The 20,896-nt window shown below is 59.8% G+C and overlaps 1 protein-coding gene across 2 annotated transcripts in view; it reads right to left on the bottom strand.

Moving 5' to 3' along the window:
* TSNARE1 (t-SNARE domain containing 1) overlaps window positions 1-573 on the bottom strand; it is a 113,751-nt gene extending 113,178 nt beyond the window's left edge. For both annotated transcript variants that reach the window (XM_018058655.1, XM_018058650.1), the window contains exon 1: window positions 515-573. The gene's annotated coding sequence lies outside the window, so the exon portion shown is untranslated. The remainder of the gene's footprint in view (window positions 1-514) is intronic.

Genomic DNA, 20,896 nt, shown 5'->3' with positions numbered 1-20,896 from the left:
CGACAGGAGGTCCCTGAAGAGCGTCCACTGAGGCAGCAGAGATCGGGGTCAACAGAAGGTGGACAGGCGGGAGAGCCCTCATCCTCGGTGCCCAGGAGGCACGTTTCAAGCCAAACGTGGAGGGAGGACAGGAAGGGCCGGAGAGGAGGCACGCGGAGCCGGGCTCTCCCTCGACGGCTGCCTCTCACTCGCGGACGATGAGAACCATCCCGGTGCCCAAGTGGGCACCGGGTCCCCTGCACAAGCGCTCCGCCCCCGAGACCCGCCCCGCCCCTGGCCCCGCCCCTTGCAGGCCTCAGCCCACGGCAGCCCCGCCCCTCCCGGAGGCCCCGCCCGCCCCACGCGCGCCCCGCCCCGCCCCGCCCCCGGCCCCGCGGACCCCGCGGGCCCCGCGGGGCCCGTGCGCCCCTTTCGGCACCGCCCCCGCCTTGGGGAGCGCGGCCCCGAGCCGACCCAGCCTCGCCCCGCCGGTCCGCCGCCGCTGGCCCGGCTCCGCCGCGCGCAGCCGCCTCACCTGGGCCTGGGTAGCTCGCGGGCGCGCTCTGTGCGCTCTAGGCGGGCGGGGCGGGGCGGGGGGCGGAGCCAGGACCCAAACATCACGTGACGACCCTCCCGCGCGGCGAGGGCCGCGAGGCGCCCCCGCCCGTCGCGTCAGCCAATGGCCGCAGAGCCACGGACACGCCGAGGGCGGTGTCCGACTCGGAACTACAAGTCCCAGAGGGCCCCGCGCGGGCGGCGGAAACGGCCTGGGACGGCGGCCGACTGGGCCAGAAAGCCTGCGCCCGGCGGGCGCGCTTGCGGTCGCCGGGATGTGTGGTCCTCGAGAGACACGAAGTACCGTGCATCAAGTACCGGCCTCGGGGCCGGCTTACTCGCTTCTCCGAGGCTATGTCTTCCCATCTGCGGAGCAGGGTCACTTAGACACGAAGTGGGAGGACTCGCTTCGGAGGCCCAACCAGATCTCAAGGGTCTGAGAGGCAGAGCCGCTGCGACGCAGTGACCACGCAGGGCCTGGACTGGAGAGCCGAGGACAGAAGGGTCGGCGCCCAGGTCTAGGACGGCCCACGGGTACTGCCGAGAGGAGCCGCGCCCCTGTACGCCACGCCTTGATCCGCACCTGCGGGGGCGCAGACCAAAGCCTTTCCGCGGAGGGCCTTATGGGGACGGGTCTCCAGAGCGCCTGGCTGTGGAGCTTAGGATGCGGGGCCACGCCCCGTGCTGGGGCTGGTGGAGGGAAGGAGGGGAAACAGGACCACACCTCCTCCAGGACGACCGCCTGCAGAGTGTGCTTCCTGCCGACCCAGTTCCCCAACCCCCAACAGAGTAGTCTAGCGGCGTCCCAAGCTGTTTTGGCACCAGGGACCCGTGGAAGACAATTTTGGGGGCGAAAGGGGAATGGTTTGGGGCGTTGCATTCATTGTGTACTTTATTTCCGTGATTATTACATGAACTCCACCTCAGATCATCAGGTGTTAGATCCGAGTGTGGGGGACCCTGGTCTGGTGCCAGCAGGGCCAGCCCAGAGCCAGTGCTGAGTACCTGCTGCTTCCTCTTTATCTGGGGCAAGCCCTCTAGCGTCCCACCCCACCCCTCAGAAGCAGTAGCGCGGGCCCCTCCAAGAGGACCTCCCCCTGGGAGAACCAGGAGGGAGGTGGTAAAGGGGACGTCTAAGAGACCCCCAGAGGAAAAGCGGAGGGAGGAAGCTGCCGCAGCCCCCACAAGATATCTGTCTGTGAGTCGCATCCTCCCCCTGTGCCCCGCTTCTGGAGGACCCTCTGTGCAGCGCCCACTAAAGCTGACCTCAGACGCGCACAGGGCCGCAGTGTTCACTCAGTGTCCCCACAGAGCCTAGGCTGTTCTATCACCACACCTACACCTGTGTTGCTGGGTGATGTTGAGCAGTGACACCTCCTCTGGGCACATTTTCCAAAGCTTTGATGTGGGAGCCTCTGAGGCCGCAGAGTGCCAGAGCGCAGGTGTGGGAGGGGCGGGGGGGGGGGTGGCATGCCACGTCGCCCCTGTTACCTGTGGGGGGGGCAGTGTCACAGGGGGATGTGTGCTGGGAAAATTCTGGCACAGGCCCAGCACCCCACAGGGGTCTGACCGAGAGAAGAATCTTGCCCTCAACCATTCAAGACCAGTCTCATCACAGCCCCAGGCTCTTAAAAACTGAGCATGAAACTCGTAACAGCCTCCCAAGGTATTTATCACCAAGCAGGAGTGGCAAAAAAAAAAAAAAAAAAAAAGTAAAAGAAAATCCCAACAGGAGCATTTGAGTGTCATCTTTGCTAATCACATCCTCTGTGAAGGAAGAGTTTGCCGCCCCTCCTAGGAAGTAGCAGAGCCTGCTTCTTCTCCATCTTTGTGGGAGGAGGCATCTCCACGCCCCAAGGAGCCATCTGTCTGTTCTACACCCACCACCCAGGCTTGCTACCTGGCACAGCGTCCAGACTCCTCTTGCCAAATCTCATCCTGTTTGTCATCACTTATTCATTCAACAATCTTATTTCCAGTGTCAGGCAACATACTAAGCCCTGGGGATGCCATACAATTAGATTTGGTTGCTAATGACAGAAGATTCCAATAACAGTGACTGAAATAAGATCAGTATTACACATTCTAGCCCAAATAGGCTGTAAGGCTGGGAGCGTGCTCCTCACAATCATCAGTATCCCAGACTCGTTTAATCTTGTTGCTTCTCTGATCTTCAAATGGGCCCTCTGCTTCATGGCACAAGGTAGCTGTGTAAGTGCCAGCCATCACATCTGCTTTTCAATAGCAAGAAGGAGAACTGGACAGTGGAAAGTCACTCATCCCCAATCCCATCCTTTTAAAGACAGTTCCTAGATATTGTACACCTGCTTACACTATCACCTTCCGCTTGGCCAGAACTGGGTCCTTTGGGTACTTTTAGTTGCAAAGGAGGCTAGGAAATGTCTTCCTCCCAAGGACTGTGTTCCCAGCAGCCATCTGGGCTCTTGCACCAAGTAAGACGGTGACGATGGGGCCCACCTAGCAGTCCCTGTGAAGACACAGCCCTTGTCGCAGTGCTTGTGGTTTGTTTAGCAGGTGGGCTGCAAGTCACACAGATGTGCATGGGAACATGGGTGGAGGCTGTACAGAAGAATGGGGGTGTGGGGACCAAAGGGGGCTGAGGGTCAGGGACGGCCCCCTCAACGAGGACGCCTAGCATGGGGAAGTCTTGAGGGGTAGCCGTCCGTCCTGACCATGCCAGCTGCTCTGACCACCTCTTCTCTCCCTCAGCCACGGGGGGTGAGGGCGGGGCACCCACAGGTCCCAAGGGGCCTCGGCAGCTCTGGGGGCCCAGGCCTGTCCCTGACACCCAGCCAGGGCCTCACCTCCGCGTCACAACCTGGCGCCCCTTGGGGCTCTCAGCCTGTAGTGGCCGTAAGATCACAGGCTGCGGGGTTGAAGAGCACCTCTTACCTTCCGCTCCACAGCACGCAGTTCAGCCCAAGATTACGATTCTCGGTGTACGTGCTGTGCGGCGGTACTTGGGCCCAGGTGAAGCTGGGACCCTGTGAGGGCGGTGAGCGTGCCGGCCACGCCGGGCCACAGGGCAGCCCACAGTGCTCCTGTGGGAGATGAGACCCGGAGGAGTGGGAAGACAGACACCGGAGGGGACACCTTGGGGACCGGCCAAGGCAGCCAGTGATCCTGGGTGCTTGCTTCTCTGTCTTGGAGACAGCCACGGTCCGTGGCCTCCCGAGCAGTTTGGTGGCCCCATGGCTGGCCCCAGACACAGGACCGGGAGCAGCAGTGGAGGACACGCCTTTCCAGCTGCCATAAGCCGGCCCCACGGTCCTGCATGCATCCCCCTTGTCACCAGGACGTGGAGGGCTCCACCGGTTTGAGGGCCCCTGGTTATCACCGGACAAGCCCCAAGAAGGAATGGGCCTGGGAGAGGGGCCGGCTAATCTGCAGGTGACCGAGTGTGAGAGGAGAGGGCAAGGACAGGAAATGGACAGAGGAGAAGGTACCGCCTCTGCAGGACCCTGAGCCCAGACGGTCAGCCCAGCGCCGTTTCCCAGGAGCCCAGGGAGTTGGGGTGAGGAGTTGGCAAGTCTGTGAGGAAGACAAGTAAGCAGCAAGGGGCAGGGAGAGGTCGGGGTTATCCCGGCACCCAGCGAGGGTCTGGCTCACCCCCAGGCAGAGCGCCAGGAGCTGGGCCTTTGGTTTGAGTTCCTGTGGGGGTAGCGTGGTAAATTCTCTCTGCCAAGGAGCCCCCACACCAGGACCAGTGTAGCTCCTGCCTGCAAGCCCCTTGATTTCTTCACAGATGCTCTGTGCACACAGCACCTTGTTCTTTCCATATCGGGTCTCTTTTTAGGGACAAACAGGCTCCTTCTTCCCTCCCTCTTCCTCTTCTCTCTCCAGTTGGGCCACCAGACCAGTGGCCACGTCCGCCGACTGCCCAGCCTCCCACTAGCCCTGCACCACGCCCTCCCGGCTCTACCACAAGCCAGCAGGGTAGCAGCGACTCCGAGCCTTGGCTTCCTCAGGCCTGCGACACGGACCACAATGTGCCCTGCTCTGCGGGCTGATGCGAGGCTCGTGTGGGCCAGCACCTGCCAAGCCTTTCCAGCCCTTAAGCCAGGCCTGGTCTACTGGAGCCCCAGGGCACGTGTGAGCATGTGGCCTATCTGATTTATCATCGAATCTTGGGGGGCATCAAGCCCTAGTGCCAGGCACCATGTGGGTGCTGCCCTCGAGGTGTCTCAGAGGAGCAGAAGGAGACAGACAGGCCCACAGAATCACCTACTGAGTGCTAAGTCTATTATTATTTATTATCGTCAGTCATTCAGTCATGTTCAACTCTTTGCAATCCCACAGACTGTAGCTCACCAGGTTCCTCTGTCTCTGGGATTCTCCAGGCAAGAACACTGGAGCAGGTAGCCATTCCTTCTCCAGAGGATCTTCCCAACCCAGGGATCAAACCTGGGTCTCCTGCATTGCAGGCAGATTCTTTACCTTCTGAGTTAGAAGGTCACATTCGGAAACAGTACATTTTTCCCAGGGTGTTGGAAAGATTTCCCAGAAAAGGAGCGTTTGGACTGGGTGCTGAAGGATGAATAGGAGTTTGCCAGGCAGGACTGGTTTGAATCTACCGTGGCTGCTGGAGAGTGTTACCTTGTCCACCTCCTGGGTGGAATTCTGTCCAAGCTCCTCTAACCCGTGGGAATTTGTCTGGGCTCCCCCATCTCCCCTCCCCTCCTCCCTGCACACACTGGCACAAACACAGTCACACACACTCATATACAGTCACACACACTCTCACACTCAGAGTCAAGAACTGGTTTCAATGCACTGTCCCCCACCCCCACCAGCACTTGCAGGGAACCGCGGTCACAAGATGCTAATGAACAAAGGTGGACCTCAACGAGAACATTTTACAAAATCACAACTGTGTGCTTCCAGGGTTCCCTCCCTGCAACCCAGAGAGCTACTGAACCTCATGATAGTGCTGTATGTGGGCGGAAAGCCCGCCAGCCCCACCTTCTGGGATGACGCAGGGGGCCTGTGAGGGGTCTGAGTGGGAGCACCCTCCCCAGGACTGGCTCCACAGTGCTCCTGTTCTGCCAGCTCACACATGGTCTCATTTGGGGTCGTGAAACTCCCATTCAAGGCCCTTCCTGGGCCACCATCACCCAGCATCACATCAAGTGCCTTCAGGACACCGACCCAAGCCCACAGCACCAACTCTCCAGGTGCGCCCTCTCACCCATGCCCAGTCGGCCCCCAGCCTTCAAGGCTGGCCCTGCCACGGAGTTGCCCCTCCAAGCTGCCCGGCCCGGGGCTTGCTCTTTCACAGCACTGGAGCCTGAGCTCCTGGCTACCAGTCCAGTGCTCGTCTCTCTCTCAGATGACTGCCCAGGTCCCCAGGGCTGGAGGCTCTGCTGTCTGTCCCTTTCCCTGGGGTCCCCACGACTCCTCAAGCTCTAAAAGTCTCTCTCTCAGCCCAGATCCCTGACTGTCCCTTCTCCCTCTCGGATACCTGTCCCCTGGCTGAGCTGTGGGCTCTGAAAACAGGTGGACAAGGGGGCTTGAAGGGTATGGCTGGGGACTTCTCCCTGTGGCCAGCAGGCCCTGTGCGCCGTTACCCTTGGGAGTGTCCAGCACGAGAACGGACGGCATCTCTGGCCCCTCAGAGGTGAAGGAGGCCGAGAGAAAGGGAACCAGGCTGGACCACAGTGGGCTGCTTCCTCAGCCTGACCGCAGGGAGTGCCCAGGGCTACGAGGTGGTGGGATGCAGGTCTTGAAGCCCCGCAGGCAGTACAGGGTTACTGGGTGGCGTTACCCTGGTGTTGCCGGTGGAGCAGACCACCAGGCATCTCCCTCATTTCCATCAAGGTGGCTGGTGAGCAAGGCAGGCTTACCAGCTGAGTGAGGGTCCAGCATGGGGACACATTCCCACGCCTCGGCAGGGCCGGCTGGGCCCAGGAATGGTGGTCCCTGTGGTGAGATGAAGGAGAACCAAGGCCCAGTCCAACCACAACCCCCTATGTCCCTGTGTCCTAAGTTGCGTTGGCATTTCCACACATTCTCACTTGTGGGCACCACCACCTTGGAGGGCAGAGCAGAGCTCCCGGCTGGGGAGCACACCCACTTTGGCTTTATGGTTTCGTGAGCCCCCTCCCCCTGCCCCTACCTGGGACTCCCCCACCAGTCCTCCCGGTGAGTTCCTAAGCCCCTCCTCCCTCTGTGCCTTGACAGATCCAGGGAGGACTTGCCATCCGAGAGCAGCGGCTGCCTGGAGGTGAAGGGGGCAAGCCCTGATAAAGCACAGTGGTGTGGCTCACGCACTGCCCGAGCCCCTCGTGTTCAGCACTTTCCAGCCATTAGTTCTTGTCATTCATCCATCCACCCTCTCAACTTTCCATCCGTCGGCCCACCCACCCACCCATCTAATCCTTCCATCCATCATCCATCCATCCATCCACACACCAAACAAATATCCACAAAGGGTCTTGACCCAAGCACAGGGGCAGCAGAGACTGAAGCCAGAGAAACCCCTGTCCCCTCCAGGAGTGGGCATCAGGAGAGGAGAGACGACCACGTCCAACCTCCACCCGGGTTGTCACCCCTATTTCTCTGATGGGAAAACAGAGACCCAGAGACTCCAGAGAAAGAAAACATCCTGTTTGCCTGGCACCATAACCAGGAAGCAAGGGAGGCGGTGCCAACATGCCCCGAGCAGAGGGGAGCTGGGGTCTGCCCCAGGCCTGCCCCACCTCCTCAGAGCCTCGGCTCTCTGCCTCTCAGCCCTGGTGCCCACCGAGTGGGTGGGCAGCACTGGCGGCAGGAGGCCTTGGGCATGTTGACTGTACTTGGCGGTCACTGCAGTATTTATAGGGCTCGACGGGGCTTAAAAAAAAGGGGAGGGGGCGCCGCTGGAGTCGCCACGGCACTGCAGGCCCTGCCTCTCCCACCAGGAGTCCAGTCGGGCTGGGCGCAGAGGGGAGGGGCAGCAGCATGTGGGCCCCGGACGGAGCGTGGACTTGCTGGCGGACATCATGCAGCCGGTGCCCAGCTCAGAGCGGGATCCCCACAACCGCCGCCCCCTGCTTCTCCTACCCAGGCCTCCCCACAGCCAAGGACGGGATCCCTAGACTGTCCAGCAAGGCAGGGTTCAGACCAGGCTCAGGGCTGCACCTGTGCCTGAGGCCGGGTTTCCGCCTGGCCTGGAGGCAGGAGGTCCCCCCTGGGGCTGGAGCCCTGCGTGGAAGTGGTGCTCAGGTCCTGTCTGGGAACCTGGGGGACTGGGAACATGTCCTCGTCCGGCATCTGGGTCTGGATCCCGACCGAGTCACTCCCCCATGAGCCCCCACAGGCAGCAGGGTGGTTCTGTGTGGAGGAGGCACCTGCGGTCCCCCGCCATCTAAGGCCCCCCACCCCGGGCCCCCAGCCATGAAGCTTCCCCTCCAGCTCCATCCCACCATCTATTGTTTTTAATTGATGTATTTTAACTGGAAGCTAATGACTTGACAATATTGTAGTGTTTTTTGCCACACATTGACATGAATCAGACATGGGTGTATATGCGTCCCCGATCCTGAACCCCCCTCCCACCTCCCTCACCATCATCTACTTCTGCTTCGAGCTCTGCTGCTGAAATCTAGCTCCACCAAGTCACCACATTGGGAGGAGCCGGGGAGGAGCAGGGTCAGCGGTGAGCAGGCCTGGCCCCTCCCCCAGGTCCTGGGGCTCAAGGTGGCTTCGAGGTGGGGGTAGCAGGCACCCCTTTCTCCTTCAGGCCAGGCACAAGCTCCCCAGCACTGCTGCCAGCCTCCACCAGCTCACTCTGTGCCAACAGCCTGGCTGGAAGGAGCCTCCTCACGTTCACTGCAGAGCAGCCCATAGCCCAGGCCTGGTGGGTGGGCGCTGCAGGGGCCGAGCCCTCACCCCAGGCTGGGGCAGCTCTGCAGAGCCGTCTGTGCTCCCGCGGGGCCGGCGGGCACCCCCGGGATGAAGGCGCCCAGCGCAGCCTCTCCCCCACCCACCCCAGAAGCTGTTCCGGTCCACTCTCCACAGTGAACCAGTCTCTCAGGACCCAGGGACAGGACTCTGGCTGTAGGCCACCACCTCTCTTCCCCCCACCCCGGACTGGGTCGGGGTCTCACTGGTGACAGCTCACCCCACTCCTGAGTCGCACAGGGGTGGGGGCAGCCGAGGAGGGAGGCCCCGGGCAGAATACTGTATCCTCAACCAACAGCCCAGCGGCTTCAGCCAAACTCCTGTCCAGGACCCCACGGGCCAGACGTGGCCAGCGTCCAGCCCCCACCGGCTGAGGTAAAGCTGGGCTCACACATTGGGGGGCAGCGGACATGACAGTGACAGAGGGGATCCCCGCGGCTGGACCCAGGCCCCAATATCCACACCGCTGTCAGCAGTGGCCATGGCATGCGCTCCCCCACCACTCTGTCTTGCTGTCACCGTGGGAGCATGGACACCTCCCATCCCCGCTGTCACGGCTGTGCGTGGTGGCCATGTCCCCTCCGCAGGGCAGAAGTCAACACTCAGTCCCACGGTGGCCCCATCCACCCTCACCGCTCCCCAACCCTGGGGAGACCCACCAGCTTTCGGTCCTGAGAATGCTGTTCGCTTAACGGAGGCTGGTTCTTCCATCCATTTAGTGATAGAAGAGGATGAGAACTTTGGAACAAATATCTCTGGGCAGCTTTCCTGGTGGTCCAGTGATTAAGAATCTGCCTGCCAACGCAGGGGACACAGGTTCGATCCCTGGTCCAGGAAGATCCCACGGGCCATGGGGCGACGACGCCAACGCGCCACAGCTACTGAGCCCATGCTGAGCGCTGCAACTACAGAGCATGCACGCCGAGAGCCCGCGCCCCACAGCAAGAGAAACCACCGCTGTGAGAAGCCTGTGAACTTCAGTGAGGAGCACACACCCCGCTCGCTGCAACCAGAGAAAGCCCACGTGCAGCAACAAACACTAGCACGGCCAAAAATAAATAAGCCTCTAGAAAGAAGTCTGAAGGCTCAGAGGGCCAGCATCTCATAGGAAGATAAAGGCTTTTCTCGAGAGTCGAAGAGGGAAGGTTACTGTTAGGCAGTGCGGGGAGGGTCCACACATCTTCAGAAGGTCATAGGACGACGCTCCTGCCCACCCACCCTTCCTGAATTCTGGGTGACTCAAGAGATGGGGAGCCGTGCTCGGCCGAGTGGTCAGTGATGGCTTTGGACCTTGCCGGCCGCATCACGTGGCCCGGTTAGCTTCACCCCGGCCTTCTGCACGTGGGGTGATGCTTGGCTTGGCAGGTCAAGCCTAGACCCTCCCTCGCGTTCCAGATGGAGGGTCTGTGACTCCCCCATGTTGGAAACACAGATAATTAAACAGGGGGACCCATCCCCTCTTACGTTCTCCCATTTGAAGGCTTCCCAGGTGGCGCTAGTGGTAAAGAACCCACTTGCCAGTGCAGGAGACATAAGAGACGTGGGTTTGATCCCTGGGTCAGGAAGATCCGCTGGAGAAGGGCCTGGCAACTGACTCCAGTATACTTGCCTGGAGAATTCCATGAACAGAGGAGCCTGACGGGCCACAGTCCATAGGGTCACAAACAGTCAGACACAATTGAAGCGACTGACCACACGTGCACAGACACCCTGGTGGCTGAGGCCATAGGGAGGGGAGATTGGCGTCAAAGTCTCTGGGGTTCGGTTCTACGTAGGACGGTGCAGGCACACACACCCCCTCACTGAACGTGGCTATGAAACCTGGACAGGTCACACAGAGCAGCTGCGTGAGGACTCTGGCAAGTGAAGGCCAGCAGGCGCCTGAGAAGAAAACTGGACTTTGAAGCACCCTCAACTCACTGGCAACTTCTCCCCTTCGTCCCTCGTGTCCTGCAGCTTAGACTCAAGGCAGGCTGAAGTCTGGAATAGGCATCAGAGCCACCAGAAGAGTTCAGAGAAAATCCCTCCAGTTATGGCTCAAGGGAGAGGTGGGGAGATGCCCAGCTTATTTTTGTTTGCTCTGTCATCCAACACCCAGCCCCCAGGCAGTCCTCATAGTGGCCAGCTTGGCTTCAGCTGGCGACAACAGCGGGCCTGCAGGCGTTCAGCGTACCAGTGGAGGGGAGATACCCTCTCCAACTAGAAGCTGCGCGCTCAAGAATGCCAGTTTTTTCTCACATTTTTTTCCGTCACCCTTTCCTCACTCCACTTGGTCCTGGGTATGGACACAGCCCTAGAAGTACACAGCAGAGCATTTTAATGAAAACCCCTCCCTTTGGCCAAAGACCAAAAGGAAGGCATCCCAGGAAATGAAGGATCAGAGAACAGAGAGAAAGGGTGTGGGAAAGCGACCCTCACTTGTGTGTGATTGCCAAAGGTCAAGCTAAGTGGATGTGGATGGTGAACGGTGTGCCAAAAGTCTAAGAAACGAGCTACAGGGCAGATACTACCCAAGCGCAGAATGACCGGCAGATGCTCACATAGGATGGATCTGAAGAGCAACAAAAGGCTCTAAACTCTGACCTGACGTAGGAATCCCAGCCCCTGAAGACTGGTCAGAGCCTGCAGCCTGAATGCGACTGGTTAGATTGTCTGCTGCAGCCTAAGTATCTACATCTCCATGGGACTCGGACAACATCCAGAGCCTATAAAGTAGTATTCAAGATTTCTAGGATGCAATCCAAAACAATTTGGCATACAAAAGAACAGGAAAATCACAACTTGTGTTTTGCATGGCACAAAACAATAAACAGGAGCCAACTTGAGATAACACAGATGTTAGGATTACCAAACACAAATTTAAAAGCAGCCATTATAAAAATGTTCCAATCAGTATGGGCAAACACTCTTGAAATTAAAAAATATAGAAACCTCAGAAAATATAGACATGAAGAAGAAAGAAACGGAAACATAACAACTGAAAAATACATAAACAAGGTGAAAAGTACCCAGGGGTGGAGTCCCAGAGAAGAAGGGCGAACACAGAAGAAATCGCGGCCGGCACACTGAGCGCAGGCGGCGGCGGCGGCCGGTGCACTGAGCGTGGCCGAGAGGAGCTACCCCGCATCCGAGGCCAGGGATGACGGCCGAGAGGAGAACATGAACACAGGTCAAATCAAAGTCTCTGCTATGAGCAAGAGGAGAGCTGAGATTAAGAGAAGAGAAACAGAGCCCCTGGGACCAGAGGGATACTATCAGACGGTCCAATATTCACAGACTCGGGATCTCAGAGGGAGACAAGAAATTGTGATGCAGAAAAACTATTTGAAGAAAAAATAGCTGAAGATTAGTGAAAATACATAATCCTACAGGTTCAAGATCAGTGAACCAAAGAAATTCATTGTCAGATACGTCAAGATCAAACTGCTAAAAACGAAAGACAGTTAACTCATGAAAAGCGCAAAGGAAAATAACGAGTTATCTGTAAGGGGGAAATTATCGAAATGACTTTGGCCGTCTCATCAGCAACCGTGGAGGCAGACAGAAGGGGCACGCTTGTTTTCCAAGGGCGGTTCAGACTTCTGTGTCCAGGAAAAGACCTTTCAGGCATGAAGGTGAAATGATGCCATTCCCAGATGAAGGGCTTCTCTCTCTGTGCCAATTTTGCAGCTTCCTGTGAGTCTGTCGGGCTTCCCTGGTGGCTCAGTAGTAAAAAACCCGCCTGCAATGCAGGGGATGTGGGTTTGATCCTTGGATTGGGAAGATTCCCTGGGGGAGGGCATGGCAACCCACTCCAGTATTCTCGCCTGGAGAATCCCATGGACAGAGGAGCCTGGTGAGCTAAAGTCCACGGGGTTGCAAAGAGTCAGACACAACCAGTGACAACACATGTCTGGGGCGAGGGCCTCAAAGCTGGGACGGCCGGGCCTTGGGGCACTCTGGGTGGGACAGCAGCTCACAGGCCGCCCCTGCCATGACGCTGAGACAGACCGCCCCCCGCCTGCGTGGCCCCGCCCTCCACACTCATCTGTGGCTCCCTGGCTCCCCCTTTCTGCCTCCACCCTCTCGGTGTCCTGTCTTCCCTGCCTTGGCACTCTGAATGCAGCGGCGCCCCGCCCCATTACAGTGGAAATAAGAGATGGAGAATGGCACTTATTGGGCACCTACTGTGTGCAGGTCCCTGCTGGTCGCTGACACGGCACACCTGTGAGGGGGACACTTTCGCCCCGCTTCACAGATGAGGCATCTGAGGCCCAGTTGGAGGCAGCAGTGGGCACAGGAAGGGCTGGGATTTGAACCCAGGGCCGCCTAAAGCCAAGGGCCCCCCTCCCATGGCACAGCTGGTCTTGCCTCTGCTTCTGCTTTGCCCCCTGGTCACTCTGCGCCAACTGTCCACCACCAAAGGGGAGGGGCAAGGGGGCAGCAGCGATGCTGGGCGGGCCTGGAAACCACGCAGGGACTCCTGTGAGCTCAGGGTGACTGGGGCTGGGGCACCCACAGACCTCTGAGTGGGAGTCCGGCCCAGGCACCCAGCTGCCAACGACTCTACTCGCGCCGTCAAACTGGGTTGTGCTAAAAACTGCCTCCCACGGCAGGAGAGGACTTGTTAATTAATTAAATGACACTTTGGCTCCCTGCATGGCCAGTGAGTGAGAACGGCCCCCGTGGTTCGGGGCTCTGGGGCGAGGCAGGAGGGCAGGAGGCGGGCAGCTCAGGTGGCGGGTCCGGCCGCTGGGGGCTCGCTGGGCAGAGGCCGGGCCCTTCTGCAGGCCTCATAGCCACACGCAGCCCTCGGACCCTGGGCGAGCACAGGCACGGGGTGGGCAGCGCCATCCTGGACACCATGCCCGCCCCCTCCTCTGAGGCAGGCCAGCCCATCTCCTCATCTGGATGGTCCACCTCTGAGTGGCTGTTCCCTGTGGGTAGTCTCCCCCATGCCTGGCCATGGAAGTCTTCCCCGTCTTGGCCCACGCTGCCTCCTCCCTGCCCAGAGTGGGCATGTGTCTGACCAACTCTAATGCCCCCCGTCACCCCTGACCTGGATCTGAGGCTTACGCCCCCAGTGATCTGTGGATGACCAAGGGAGGCCACCCCTGGGCCATGGCTCCCACGGCGGGCATGGCTCCGCTTGCCAATGGGTGTCGGGTTCTGGCTGAGGGCTCGGCCCAGACCTGAGGGCAGGCCCTGTGCTGGGATCACCTCAGCACTTCTGTAGCCACCGGGCCCAGGCCCTCATCAACCAGTGCCCCTCCCTCCTCGGAACAGAGCCCTGGGTCTGCAGCAGGGTGAGTAGCTGCCAGAATAAAGACTTCACTGTGGGGCCGCCCGAGTCTACTTTCTGACCAACAGGATTCATAGGAAGTGATGTGAGCAACTTCTGGGAAGCGCTTGTAAAGAGCAGAGCAGACCTCTTTTCTCCGCTTTGCCTTCCTGCTAGCCAGAAGACAGACGCAACAACTGGAGCTCAAGCAGTTACCTTGCACCATGAGGTACAAGATGTGTAATGAGGAAGACTATGTGGGCTGCAGGTAAGAATATGGCTGCTGATTCATCCTGCTCTGTGAAGAGGGCCATTATGAAGACAAAGTCAAGGCATGAGGACAAGGCAAAACAAAGAGATTAGCAGAGAAGCAGAGCTGGAACCTTGATCACAGTTTGCCTGAAACCCATAATGTCTTCATTTACAGGGGTCAGTCCATTCCCTTTGTGGTTTAAGCCAGCTGAGATGGATTTCTGTTACCGTCCACTGAAACCTTCCCAATAGATACTGTGGGGGAGACAAGTGCTGTGAGAGAGACGTGTGGCTCAGTTGTCCTGCGTGGGCAGGGTCCTGAGGAGAGAAAGGAGCACTTTCCCTGGGGCACTCAGGGCAGGCTTCCTGGAGGAGGAGGAGCACTTCCGGGGAGGGGATAAGGGCACTCTGCAGTGGGGCCAGGGCGTGGGGGCTGGGCATGGGGTGGGCAGCCCTTCAGAGGGGGGTGGAACTGGTGTCTCCTGGTTGCCAAGCCCAGGACGCTGCCAGTCACCATTTGGCCCAATTTAAATTTCGCAGATAGCACCTCACACCTTCCCTGGAGCTGTGAAAAGCACAGCATGACCTTTATACAATCCGAGCAGCTTTATTCCTTGGGCCCCCCAGATTCTCCAGGGCAGACAGGCTTGCCACTCCCCCCTCCTCCAGCCACACGCACATGCCAGCCGAGCACACACACACATGACAAACCCACACGCCTATGCTCTCACGCCCGTGGGGTCTGCACAGGCGTCCTGTGCCTGCGTTCACGTTCACACACACGAGTGCCCTCGTGTGTGACCTGTGTGCACACTGGTGCGCCATACCCATGGTCATGCCCCCGTGTGCATACTTGCGGGCACACATACTGACACAGGTGTGGTGCGTGTGTGCATGCGCGGGCTCTGTGCACACACACACACACACACACCAGCATACACACACGCATCTCAGCACTGGAGGGGTCCCAGGAGCTCAGCACTTCCCCTCACTCTGGGCCAGGTAGGTCCAGGCCCTGCTGGCGGTGCCAAGAGGCGGGGGTGCCACACTTTAGGGGGGCCCGGGGGGTGAAGGTGAGGAACCATCCCCCACCCTCAGATCAGCGCTCGGGCTCCAAGGGCAGGGAGGGGCCAGGGCAGGGAGAAATCCTGGGTCTTTTCTCCTTGTATTGGTTGGGAAATAGCCTTCCCCACCTTCTCAGGGCCTGGGGAGCTGAAGATCTTCACGCATCTAAATCTGGGGCCGGCAGGTCGCGGGCGCCGTGGGCACAAAGGAGGTCAGCCCAGGAGGGACAAGTTCCACAGCCCTGGCCCCGTTTGTGACCCACATCGCCTGCCAGGGCACTCGGGGCACCACCAGAGTGAACGCTGCAGTGAGGTTCCGGGGGTGGGGTTGGGTGGGGTATGCTGAGACTGGACTCCCTACACAGCACACACATACACACACACACACACACACACACACACACTCATGCACGCACACACACACCCTGACCCGCTGTCCTTGTAGACACCCCTGGGCAGGCCCCCCCAGACCCCCTCCCTTCCCTCACCTGATCCAAGAAGCTGGGCTCCGGCCCGTCCTGGGCAGGGGCCAGACCCCATAGCCCCTCATGCCAGGCCCCGGGCGACCCTAGTACGGAGTCTTCTCTTCATCGCCCACACCACCCTCTGACCACCAGGGGCACCAGCACCCTGCCCCGCCTGCCACGTTCCATCCCACCCCCAGCTTTGGGGAAGAATCTGACTGCAGAAACGGGAGGTCAAGGAACACGGATGGCAGCAAAGTGGAATGACTGGCCCCAGGCCTCGGGAGCTCAAGGGGTTGGAGCTGGCATTTGGGGCTGCCTGCCCACAGACGTGCACGCAGGGCTCCCATCCCTGGCCGCTGGCATCCCTGGCCCCTGAGTCCGCCGGTCCTCGCCACCAGCCACCTTCGCCATCCATCTCCTTGGTGCCATGCCCTCCCGCTGGTAACCAGCGGCCCACTCTGCCAGCCCAGCACCCGGCTGTCTGTGGGGTCAGACGCCTCCCAGGACCAGAGCTCTCCCCTGGGTTTCAGGTCCTCCAGCACACGGCCTCTGATTGAAGCCGTTGGTCCCTGCTCCGGCGTCAGGTGCGCCTCGCCGGGACCTCTGGGCTCCCGCTCATCCCGCCTGGTGCCCGGCCTCATCCAGGCCCTGCTGACCCCCACCCAGGCCCGCTCAGCTGGCCGCCCGTCCCCTCCTGGGACAGAGCCTTGCCCAACCCTCTTGGCTGGCTGAATTGGGTTTGGGCTGCCTGTTTGTTTATTTCTTCTCTCTCTGCGTCTTACTCCTTTTTCTCCCTCTGAACTGGCGTGGAGTGGGGAATTCACCCTCCCGGTTCCCAGCCCGGCACACGCGCCTCTCTGCGGCCTTAATTATCTAATTTGTAATATTTCATCTCCCCTCCCTTTCATCTCCCTCCAAACACCCCGACCGGTTAAAATAAATATGTATTTTTAATTCTGAGGCGCCTCATTTAATCTGGCAGCAACGTTCCACCACTTGCTGGTACGCATCTCCGCCTGAGTCACACTCCAGCCCACCAGGCACACCGGCCCCCCACCCACCCTGCCAGGGGACTGCATGGAGAGAGGGCTCGGGGCCACGTGCCCGGGAGGCAAGCCCGAGATGGGCCGGCAGCGTGCTGGCCCAGGGGTGGCCCTTCCCGGGAAGGCCACAGGACACCACGAGGAATCCCAAGGCGGCTCCTGGCCATGAGCACAGGCCCCGGAAAGCCAGCCTGGGGCATCCAGAGTCACTCCCCTGCCTCCTCCCAGGGCCTGGCCAGGTGCACCAGGAGGGCCTGTCGACCAGTGGGGAGAGGAGCCCCGGCCAGAAGCGGCTGCCCCTTCCCCTCCGTGGGTGTCTTCGGCTTCTCTTCCCTTTCACTGGGCTTGATCATCAGGTGGACCTCACCCGGGGTGGCTGCTCTCAGACCATGCGGAGGTCACTGCCACCCCCCTGGAGACCCCCAACCCTGCCCCAGCCTGGTCTGCTGCTCTTCTCTCCCCACCCACCAAGCTCCATGTGTCAGGCTTGACAGGGGAGGGGTGGCACCTGGCCTGCCTGCAGCAAGGGTGCCCGGGAGGACAGGAAGCCAGAGCCCCAGCCCTGTACCCTGTGGCCAGGCCTGGCTCTGACAGGGCTGGAGGGCTCATCCAGGGGCACCCAGACCCCCACTCTCCTAAAGGCCTGTTGGCACATGCTGCCTCTAAGCTGTTGGCTGAAGGTGATTTAATGTCCTTAAGTCAGTGGGCATCTTGGCTCCTAAGTGAAGTCTTCCTGGCTAGTTGGTTTGTTTGTCCACTCACTCATTTACTGGGTCATTCGTCCACAGAGCGTCTGGCTGGCAAGGAAGGAGGGACCCAGGGAGTCAGGAATGAGCTGTGTTGGAAGACGGGGTTCTAAACCAGGAAGGTTGGGAGCTCAGGGCTGAGGCAGGGGGCGTGAGACAAGGCCCCGCCCCAGGTCTTTCTCACGCCCCACAGCTGCCGCTCCCACCGGTGCTCAGAGCAGGAGCTGAATCCAGGTTACACCCAGACCCGGGCCCGGCCCCCCGCCTTCCTGCCAGCCCCCGCCTTCCTGCCGCTCCCAGGGGCCGATGGGCAGCAGGTCTGAGTCTCTCTGGGTCTACTCCACTGACCCGCTCCAGCTGACCTTTCTCTTGTCCCTTTCCACTCAGCTTCCAAGGCCAACCGGCTCACCTGAAGGACCGGGAAAGATGAACGTAAACCACAGGAGATGCCCCTAGGCAGGACCTGCGCCTAGGAGAGGTGACAGCCAGCGCCCCTCGGGTACTGGACAGGTCAAGCTTCCAGAGCTGGACAGGTTAAGCTTCATGTGCCCTTTGACCCAGACCTTGTCTTCCTGGATACACACGCTGGAGAAAGCCCACCCCATGACCCCCAGGGGTCACCAGCAGGACAGACCTCACAGCTTGATGCAGAGAAAGCGGCTAGGCACTGCTGGAAGCCCGTCCACGTGGCCACATCTGGGCAAAGAGAATTCCGCATTCTGGGAATGCGGTCGGGACAGAGGACAGGTGAAAAGCCCGAGGCCTGGTCCAGGGTGGAGCACCTCACAGCGGGGAGGACGAGGAACTGTCACCTGTGTTCACCCTGCAGGCAGAGTCGAGCTGATCGCTGAGAGGTGCTAGCCTGGGACAGCGCCCAGCCGTGTCACCACGCACATGACCGGCACGGTTTGGATCGGCACATGGGGCCTGGAGACGTAAGGGAAGACGCAGAGTCATGATCGAGTCTAACACGGGCAGAAGAGGGGCCTGCGTGCTGGGAGAGCCACAGAGAACTTGCCCACGTTGGTGAGGCTTTCTCCCCCTAAAGCCAGAAAGATCTCAGGAAAAACACTGAGCTCTGCTGAAGCTGGGTCCTGGGCCGGGGTCCCCCATCCATGTTGCCCCCATACTTATCAGCATACTTACATAACATTACGTAAGATATATATGTTTTAAAAGAGAAACGGCATCCGTTTCCTCTGCAGCATGAAAATGTGGAATGCTGACGACTCAGCAGCCCTGGAGGCTCGGGTGGGTGCAGTGTCCCCCAAAGGGATCAGGGGTGCAAGGAACCCATAGGGCGCCTTGACCATAAAGGGTGGCCACCTCGGAGTTGGGCTCCTCCTGGACCCCCTGCAAACGACTTGGCTGGCTGGTTCCCAAGGCCGCCATTCTACATCTGAGCCCCTCTTTAGCGTTCAGGGAGCCTCCCCAACCTGCCCAGGGGCCGTGGGCCCCCCTTTCTCTCTCCCTGAAGCATTGAGCCTACCAGCTCCCAGGGACTCTCATGTTGGTTGATTCTCAAAGGCTCCTTTGCAGCCTCAGCTCCCTCCCTGGGAAAGTATGAGCCCAGCTGGTGACACCCATCAGGAGGGGCAGTACCCTGTGCGAGCCGGGGTGCACTGAAGACATCCACACCAGGCAGACCCATTCTCTACACCATCAGAATCACCACTGTCCTTACCACACATCACCACCACCACCAACTCCACCACCGTCTGCATCACCACCACCATCATCACCACCACTAGCAGAACCATCACCACCACCATCTTGACCACGACCACCACCATCACCAGCAGCACCACCTCCCCCCACACCACCATCTCCCCACCACCACCATCTCCCCCCCGACCACCATCTCCCCCTGCCACCATCTCCCCCACCACCACCACCATCTCCCCCAGCACCACCACCATCTCCCTGCCACCACCACCATCTCCACCAGCACCACCATCTCCACCAGCACCACCATCTCCCCCACCACCACCATCTTCCCCACCACCACCATCTTCCCCACCACCACCATCTCCAACACCAGCACCACCATCTTCCCCACCACCACCATCTTCCCCACCACCACCATCTCCAACACCAGCACCACCATCTTCCCCACCACCACCATCTTCCCCACCACCACCATCTCCAACACCAGCACCACCATCTTCCCCCCACCACCATCTCCCCCACCACCACCATCTCCCCCACCACCACCATCTCCCCACCACCACCATCTCCACCAGCACCACCATCTCCAACACCAGCACCACCATCTTCCCCCCACCACCATCTCCCCCAACACCACCATCTCCCCACCACCACCATCTCCACCAGCACCACCATCTCCACCACCAGCACCATCTCCACCAGCAACACCATCTCCACCAGCAGCACCATCTCTACCACCAGCACCATCTCCACCAGCAGCACCATCTCCACCACCAGCACCATCTCCACCAGCAGCACCATCTCCACCACCAGCACCATCTCCACCACCAGCACCATCTCCACCAGCAGCACCATCTCCACCACCAGCACCATCTCCACCACCAGCACCATCTCCACCACCAGCACCATCTCCACCACCAGCACCATCACCGCCACTCCCCTCTGGTATTAGGCTCTGGGTAGAGGGCCCTGCCGGTCAGGGCAGGCGGTTGGGAAGAGCGGGAGGAGGCGCAGGCCTGAGGTCCTGCCGTGGTCCTTGTGCGCCACGTGACCTCACACAGCTGGCTTGCCATCTCTGAGCCTCAGTTTCGCCACCTTTAAGAGTAGGATTATGCTCCCTAACCTGTCTATTTTTCAATATTCTTTTGAGAGTGAAATAAATTGAACTATCTGAAGGTGTTATGTTAATTTTAAAGTGCTGAGCAACTGTTATTCTTTCTTCTCAGCATATAAAGTCCATTTCCCTCTCTTGGCCCCCCTCCCAGCAGCCACATACTTGTCGGGTCTTGGGAGTGCTGCAGTTCCAGGAACCAACTCCAGGAGCTGGAAGATGGATGCCACCTTTGACTGGAGTGCAAACAACATGCAAGTGAGCATGCAAATCCCCCGGGACCCTCGGGGAGAGTCGCACCCAGCCCTGGCTGGGCTGCCCTGACCTGGTCTGGCTCAGGACAGGTGGTAGGGGGACAGGGCTGCGGGGGTCCAGGGAGCACAGGGATGGGGGAGTCTGGGCAGAAGGAGAGGCTTGGAAACCTCTGCCTGTGGCAGAGAACCCGACAGGTCAGTGTGTTCGCCACATCTCTGCTCCACACGGTATCCACGTGTCTTCCGGAGGTGCAAGCCTCCCTCCTTCATCTCAGATGTGGCACCCCACTTCCCGACCCCCTCTCGCTCTTCCCTCTGCCCTCCCAGCACTTTCCACAGGGGCCCTGGACTCTCTCTGGACCGCCAGCACCTGGGCTCCGAGAGAGAGACCAACAAGAGCCCACACCCCCAGTCCCATCTCACAGTCCCAGGGAGTCACCCGATGGACCGGGGGTCAGAGGCCACTCCCTGAGAGACCGTGGTATGGAATTGTGTATCCGCCATCCTCCACACACCTGTCTGTCTGGCCATGCAGCACCGAGACAGGCATGTCCTGCAGTGCCGAGACCAGGCCTCCTGCCCAGTGGCAGCTGGA

This window comes from Capra hircus, chromosome 14 (genome assembly GCF_001704415.2).
Source record: "Capra hircus breed San Clemente chromosome 14, ASM170441v1, whole genome shotgun sequence".
Lineage (NCBI taxonomy): Eukaryota > Metazoa > Chordata > Mammalia > Artiodactyla > Bovidae > Capra > Capra hircus.
The sequence above is the reverse complement of the archived record's forward strand: the minus strand, read 5'-3'. Positions and strand labels throughout refer to the sequence as shown.